This window comes from Petaurus breviceps, unplaced genomic scaffold (genome assembly GCF_028583685.1).
Source record: "Petaurus breviceps papuanus isolate PSGF00001 unplaced genomic scaffold, PetGlider_PUasm1.0 38, whole genome shotgun sequence".
Lineage (NCBI taxonomy): Eukaryota > Metazoa > Chordata > Mammalia > Diprotodontia > Petauridae > Petaurus > Petaurus breviceps.
In genome coordinates, this window is record NW_027186304.1 from 92,686,742 (window position 1) to 92,695,105 (window position 8,364).

At 36.7% G+C, this 8,364-nt stretch overlaps 1 long non-coding RNA gene across 1 annotated transcript in view; it reads left to right on the forward strand.

The window, feature by feature from the left end:
- Positions 1 to 8,162, forward strand: part of LOC138170677 (uncharacterized) — a 105,795-nt gene extending 97,633 nt beyond the window's left edge. Inside the window, exon 4 of the long non-coding RNA XR_011170713.1 lies at positions 8,021 to 8,162. This is a non-coding gene — a long non-coding RNA (uncharacterized lncRNA). The remainder of the gene's footprint in view (positions 1 to 8,020) is intronic.
- The last annotated feature ends 202 nt before the right edge of the window (positions 8,163 to 8,364 follow it).

An 8,364-nucleotide genomic window follows, 5' to 3' on the forward strand; every position in this document is an offset into this window, starting at 1 on the left:
CTACTACTACTACTACTACTACTACTACTACTACTACTACTACTACTTCTACTACTGCTGCTGCTGCTGCTACTACTACTACTATTACCACTACCGCTGCTGCTACTACTACTACTATTTCTGCTACTACTGCTGCTGCTACTACTACTACTACTACTACTACTACTACTATTACCACTACTGCTGCTGTTACTACTACTGCTACAACTACCACTACAGCTAACTATTATTTATATAGTTCTTTAAAGTTTTCATAATGCTTTACCAATATTATCTTATTTTATCCTCATAGCAATCCTGGGAGGTAAGTGCTATTATTATTCCTCTTTTACAGATGAGGAAACTGAGGTTGGCAGAGGTTAAGTGACTTTCCCAGTGTCACACAGCTCCTAAGTGATTGAAGTTGGATTTAAATTCAAATCTATCTGACTTCAGGTCCACCATCCTACTGTTCTGAACCTCTTGTTGGCCTCCTTACTAAGGTACGAAACCTTGAGCAAGTCATTTCACCTCCAAGAGCCTGTTTTTGCCATTGGGAAAATAGGGATAATAATAACTGCATAATTCCCTTCATGGTTTTTTAAAATGAGAAAGACACTATATGAACATCAGTTATTATTAGGCTAGTATAAATCTTTATGTGATGGGATTTCTAGGCAAGTGGAAGAAAAAATCATTTTCTGGTAACTAAAGAACTAGGCCAAGAATAATAAAGCCTGACTTTTTACTTATTGGAGCTGGGCATGCTATTTAATCTGTCCCAAGTCTCAGATGCTCATCTATCATGATCCTATGTCTGTCTCTCTGGGGAGAGTGTGAAAGGAATTGAGAAAATAGAGGTGAAAGTGCTTAGAGGTTTTTTGGTTTATTTTTTTTCTCCCTAGTAAGAAAGTCTCAATACAGATCCAAGGAATGTTTATCAGTTCTGTTTTAAAGCCTCAAGGAGAAGAAAAGTAATAGGCACTTTGGGGGTTGCATGCAATCCATAGCCTGGATAAAGGCAATGGGGTTTAGTTGATGGGATGGTGGGTCTGGATTCTATTCTTTTCTCTTTCATTTATTTACGGGGTCACCTTGATCAAGTAACGAGACTATCTCAGCTTGTTCAGCTATAAAATGAGGTTAGCAATGTTTTCCAATGAGCAACAGCGAGGATAGTGTAAGGATTAATAAGATGATAATGTTGGTAAAGGGTTCTGATCTCCTCTGAGGAGCAGAGCTATAAAACTTTATTATTATTGTTGCCGTTATTATCGCAGCTCAGTGAACGTTTTAGTGTTATGACTAGCACAACTCTTATTACTCTCATTTATTTCATTAAAATGAAATGTGCTAAAAATAATAGCAGCCAGATTAATAGAATCGGATACCTGGCAGGGACCTTATATAATATCAGTGTAAGTTCCTTATTTTATATATGAGGAAAGTAAGGCCCTGAGTGGTTTAGAGATTTGCCCAAGGTCATGAAGTACATTGGTGGTAGAGTCAGGACCAGGATAAATTATTCAATCAATCAGCAAGCATTTATTAAGTGCCTACTATGTTCCAAGCTTTGTACTAGTCACAAAAATGAAAATTTCCCTACCTGAAATGAGCCTCCATTTTATGATTAGACATATATGTAGATAAGTATGTACTGAATATACACCAGAACTCAGTTCATCAATCTGGCATACTTTCTACTCCATACTTCCTTCTAGTTGTGGTAAGGGAGAAGTTAAGGCAATGTTTAGTTAACCCAAGGACTTTATAATTGTGAAAGAAAATTTTGCAAACATCCTTTCTCTACTTGTTTGCTTAAAGGCCAATGGGATCAATTCATACTATTTGCTTTTCTAGGATAGAAAGATATGTGTATTTTTTCCCCCTTCTCTTGAGAAACAGTCAGGCCAATTTTTTTAAGGAAACAGTGTAGGTTCACTTTAATCTGCAGTTTAGGCTCTACTCAAGCCCAAATGGTCTACTCATTGACCCTGAATATATACATTTATTCAGTTCTCTGCCCTTCTTATACTGTTTGTTCCCTCAACTAAAATGTTATCTCCTCCAGAATAACCTTCCTGATCCTCCATCATTAACAACATTGTCCCTTGGACCACAGCACATCATCTACAGAGAATGTTTTGCTTTTGTGTTTATATTCTGATCCTTTTACATAGAAGCTACTTAATAAATACTTACTGAATTGTGTTAAATTAACTTCATGTAATATTGTGCCTTAAAACTGTTAAAAGTGTCTTATCCCCCAAGAAGACTATAAGCTACTTGGACCATGTTTCTTCTAAACTTTGTACACAGTTTTATACAAAGGAGGTATTTAATATATGTTGGTCATATCTGTATTTGCTACTTTTAATTACAGAAAGACAGTGTGGTTTAGTGGAAAGCATTTTTGATTTGGAATTGAGGCCTTGAGTTTGAAAACAGGTTCTGTTACACATTTACTTGTGAGATTTTTGGGCAAGTCACTTCACCTCTGGGCTTCATTTTCCCTCTCTACCATGTGGGAAGGGTACCCGTCTACACTAGATCCTATGAAGTAGATAAACAAAATCTAGATTAAAAAAAATCCTGTGATCTATTATAAACAAAACAAAATGGAAGTGACTCTTGTTTTGTTTGTTTTCATTAGTGCCCTGGTATCAGAATTCCCAAGATTCAGTGTGATTTAGTGGATTATGCTGGATCTGTGGTCAAGAAGAACCCAGCTTGATTCCAGCCCCTTTCTCTTACTACTTGGCTGATCGTAGGGGAATTAGTAAAGCTGTTAGAGTCCATTTCCTCATCTGTAAAATGCGTTTAATTATATCTGTATCATTTACCTCACAGCTTTGTGAGGATCAGATGACATAATGTATATAAACCACTTTGCAAACTTGAAAGCACTATAAGAATGTCAGCTATTAGTGTTATCTGAATTCAAATCTCCTTTTTGCCAATAGTGACTGTGAACTGGAACAAAAATTATGCTCCCTGAGTCACTTTTCTTCTGACAATATATCTAAGCTACCTTTCTCACAGGGTTACTTTGTGAGTCTCAAATGAGAGGAAATGTGTGAAAGCACTTTCTACACAGAAAAATACTATATAGAAATATTAGTGTAAAGTACCACCAGTCTACTTATTCTTAAATAACCAATAAATGTAAGTGAATGTGTATGTTGAGGTAGAATTTGGCCCAAATTACTGAGGTAATTGTTAAAGTAACTTTTAATCATATTATTTTCATTATATTTAAAATACCTATCAACAGGAAAATGGGGATTCTGTTTGTGATTTTAGTCATAAGTTTAGGGTAGGAGGTAGGAGGAGGTAAGGGTAGAACTCTAAAAATAGAGACTTCACAGGATATAAGAACCTATACTATGTAGGACAATGGAAGGAGCCAGAAATATACTCTGTTGCCTTCAGGCTTAGGAAAGGGGAAGGTTTCTTTTACTTGTCTATCAAAACTGGTTCAAATGAAAAACACCAACAATCACTGACATATGTAATTGTTTATTTGGGGATTATTGTACTGCTAATCTAAAATTTATATTCCAGATGCACACCTTCATTTGTAGTGCAGGAGTCTTCACATACCAGAGTGTGGTGTTCAGAGTAGATACCCACAATATTATGCCCTCAGAAAGTTCTCAGGCCTAGGGGACTATGAAATTGTTTCTTATTTCATTACTTCACAGTATTAGTGTTCTCAGAGATATGGGTATCTCACCACCTGTACTGAGTATAATTTATCCATGCCACTTTATCCTGGTTAGAATCTTCCGTGACCTTCTTCCTCTTCCACAGAGGGTCTATTCAAAATGTTGAGACCCTAGTAATTTCTTCTGGTATTATGTCAAGTCATTAGTCACTTCATAAGTATCTCATATTTAGAGTACTAGTAGTTAGGCTAATGTTTATAGTTTTTCTAAGAGATCTGGATTGATAATAATTTTGTGTAAGGTCAGGGGTAGAAGCTCCTCCCCTATTAATGAATATACAGATGCATCAATCAATAGTTAAAGGTTTAAACTAGGTGTGAAAAAGTCCTTAATTGATTTGGGAGGAATGAAGTGCTTGTGTCATTGGATGAAAGCAAACAATGCCACATAGGAAATGTCTTGTGGTTCCTTAAAGAGAAGCAGTCATGCTCTGTGGGCTGTGGATGAAACATGCCACTTCAGAATACTATAGTCCTACATTGGAAAAGTCTAGTTTTGGAACAGTTCTTGCCAAGGCTCTAAGAGCAAATATTGGGGGAATTTAAGGGAAGGGTAAGTTTTTCTCTCATCCCTCATTGCCCAGACAACTGTTTAAGTCTGGAGGCTACATCAGAGATAATCTCTTTTCAGTCAAAAATAGTAATGGCTTTCTCAGAGCCTAAAGAAGAGGTTGTCTTAGCATGTGGCACCCTGAGGACATATTAGACATATCAAGGAAAAGTAGCTTGAAGGCACAATAAGGGTACAGACTTATCAGAGAGGTGCACCTAAGTGGCATTTCATAAAGATTCCATGAAGGGACAAAAAAGAACAGTAACCAGGAACTATGAGTTACCCCTCCACCACATGAATTCTCTCTGCATGTGTTTCAATACCATTGAATTTTAAGTTTATAACCATTCTATTCATGGAGCTTGTGCATATCTTGGGGAAAATATGTGCTGTTCTTACTATATCATGTCAATCAATAAGTGTGATTGGCTGATAATAAATGAAAAGAACACCAGATGGGGGCTCATGAGTAATACTACCAGAAAACCCTTAGTCCCTTAGAGTTAGGTCCCTCTAGAACCCTTAGGAGAGTAGTTGGGGATCTATCCTCTGGAGATCTAAAATGTCAGTACTAGTGGGAGTTGGACAAGTAACCCTAGAGAAGATGTTAGATTTAAATTGTATGAGGATAAAGTAAGATAATATATGTAAAGTTCTTTGTGAACACTAATTCTTATGTACATATGAGTTATTATTATTTGTTTTTCACTTATTATCATTAACAAAAAGTTAATCAATTAGTTACCAGAATCCTGATGCTGAGTCTCTCTGTACTTAATTAAACTTGTCTTACAAAGAGCACGCATAAAAGCTTTGTTCTGAGATTGTATCTGAAACCTTACTAGCCTAAAGGAGATTCTGCTCTACTGATATAATCACCAAGGTCGATCCTCCAGCACAAAAATAAATACAAAAAGTAAAAGGCCACCTCACAAATCATGGGCGAATATCTTATTTTCTCTTCAGATCGGACATTCTTGGGGAACTTTATTGCCCCCTGTCTCAAAAAAACTTAGACACAATATAATAGCACTTTTTTTTCCCTTTTGCATTCTGCAATCTCTGAAGGCCAGTGGATATATAGATATATTCTGCCCCCTCTCCATCCTCCTCAGTCTTTTCAATGGGTAACACCTCTGAGTGTAGCTATAGAATGTAGAGACTTACTATGATATTTGATCCTTTCATTCCCTTTTCTCTGCTGGATAGGGCAGAGCAGAACTCTTGCCAGTCTGTGACTATTTCCTCCCTGTTGGTGGTTTAGTATGGTCTCTTTTCCTTGACTACCTCTCTCTCCTTCTGATCAATTTCTCTCTGGAGGTTTAATCAACCATTCCTTGTCATGACAATTAGCTCCCTTTTAGTCAGTGGACATTATGATGACTGCTAGGTCTACAGGGTCCCTTCATCTGCTGTTTTATGGAGTTTATAGCAGATGAAAAATTACAAGTAGGATGATAATAGCTCAGAGCTCCCAGTTAGTAAAATTTTTATCATATAGACAGAGATTTTACTTTCTACCTTAATTTAATTTTAAATTTATCTGTAGCCACCCTGTGACCTCTTTATGTTTGAAGTTAAAAATAAGGATATAGGAAATATTTAGATAAAACAAGTAAAAATAATATAGTGTCTGTTACTGGACAGGTATAGGGACAAGAATTTGGAGATTGAACAGACCTATTATTGGAGAATTTACTTTACTCCTTGGAGTGGTTGTACTTAGTAGCTTTAGTCTGGGTTATATGTTTTAAGGTATCTGTAGGGGCAGCTAGGTAGTACAATGGATAGAGCCACTGGGCTTGGAATCAGGAAGACTTATTTTCATGAGCTCAAATCCAGCCTCAGATACTAGCTGTGGGACCCTGGGCAAGTTACTTAATCATGTTTGCCTTAGTTTCTTCATCTGTAAAATGAGCTAGAGAAGGAAATGGCCAACCACTCCAGTACCTTTGCCAAGAAAATCCCAAATGGGGTCAGGAAGAGCCAGACATCACTGAAAGGACACAACAACCTTTAAAGAGCCTGGTATTTTCTCTGCTATAAGTAAATTCATTGCTGCCTTTCTCCTTTCATTCTCCCCTTTCAGTTTTTCCTTTTCCTTTTAAGAGCTCCTGGGCTAAGAGGGAATGCTTGTCTTTCTGAACTACAAACCCCAGGATGTCAGTAAGTTTTCAAGCCCCTATTACAAACAAATGTATTTTTATTTATTCAATCAGTCAACAAACATTCAGTAAGTTTGCTATGAGCCATATTATGCTAAGGATTGGGAATGCAATGAGAAGTTGTTCCTGTCTTTGAGGAGCTTACGAGAAGACAACATATGAATGAGAAGACAACATATAAAAATGGTTTTGTACAGAGTGAATGGAAGGTAAATGCAGAAAGTAAGGCTGCAGCAGCTGGGGGACCAGGAAAGACCTCCTGCAGGAAGTGCAATTTGAGCTGAGTCTAGAAAGAAACTAGCAATTCTAAGAGGCCGAGGTAAGGAAGGAGGCAGAGTCTTTCAGGCACGAAATATAATCCTGTAAAAGGATTTTGCATGTCAAAAAGACATCCCTTCCATTCTCTTGGAGGTCCAAACCTCTGAACAATGGAAACTTTCCTCCTTAACCCAATTACATGATTGATTCCATCTGATACTGAGTAAGGAAGGTCTGAGAAGGGCCAGAAGGTAACAAGTTATCAGTTGATGATATGGTTAGAGGTGACTTGCAATGAAGTTTCCCCATTCTGAACATCCTATTACATTCTTATTTCTTCTTTATACTTTGTAACTAAGTTCAGTGTTGTTTCCCCATACATATGAGGTCATTGTGTATTTCAAAGTAATGTAAGAAGAGGTACTGAGTATTAATAAAATTAATTGAATTAACTATTGAGACTAAATTAGAGGCATTTTTAGTTTGGGGAAAGGAATATTAGAGTGAGAGGTAGCAAAAGGTTAAGTTTCTATAGAATCGCAAGCATCCTCATAAAAAGTAGCAAGTGCCTCAGAAAGAGTTGAAGCAGTAGCCTTGGGAAGAAGTTGGGTTCTCAGTTCCCAGAGAACTCTTAGATAATACTAAAAGTGAGATGATGTAAAATAAAAAGGAGCTGGCAGCAGCAGGTGGATTTGACCAATCAGAAAGCAGACAGCAGCCTTGGGACAGTCAGGCCCAGATAAGGACACATCTAGGTTGGAATGGTCGGGGGTTCAGTATTCTGGGGTTGTTATTGCACTTGCTTAGTGAACCTCATGTATTATGTATGTTATCTAACAAAATTAGAGCCCCGTTAGTAATATTTATGGTAATGTATTGAGATTGCTTTGCACTGATTAGTTAGCATTAGTAAGAAGATTGTGAGCTTGCCTTACCAACCGATGGTAAAGTGGGATAGGGGTTGAAAGTGTGGTTAGGATTAGGATAACAGAAGTTTGCCAGCTTCTCCAATTTGAACTCCCTGGCAGATGCTGTTTGAGCGACAAGGGCTGTGTCCTTTCTCATAAGAAAGAATAAAGACCTTTTCTAATCTCAGACTCAGACTCTGAACTTTTTCATCCCACATAATACTGATATTACTAAAGATGACTGAATAGTCAAACTCTCAATTTCTCTGAATTGTGTTGATCTTAGAAGTTTTTTCTTTTAATTTATGAAATGGTATGATAATAATTGCTGTCTATTTTTTCCTCATAAGGATGTAGGATTGAAGTTTAATATGGAAATACACAAATGATTCATTTTTACCAAGTGAATATATTTTTCCTTATTTAAAAGGAATATTTGAAGCAGATGTTCTTCTAAATCTACTTGAAGATGTCGCCCTTAGTGCTATTGCTGGATCCAGAGCAGCCACTTTTTAAAGTTTATGCAAGACTGAATAAACTCAATAAATAGTTTTGTTGTTTTTTTTTTACAAGGTGTTTTTCCTGACATGCTACTTGTAGATGAAGATTCTGTGGAGAATCTGAGTACCCGGATGTCAGAAGCCTTTTCTTACAGTTTCTAGTGTCTTGATCATGTGTCCTTTAAAAAAATGAAAACCTATATTTTTAAACCCAACACTTTTAAAATAGAAAATTGCAGGATTCTTTCTTTTTTTAATTCTGTTTAAAAATTTC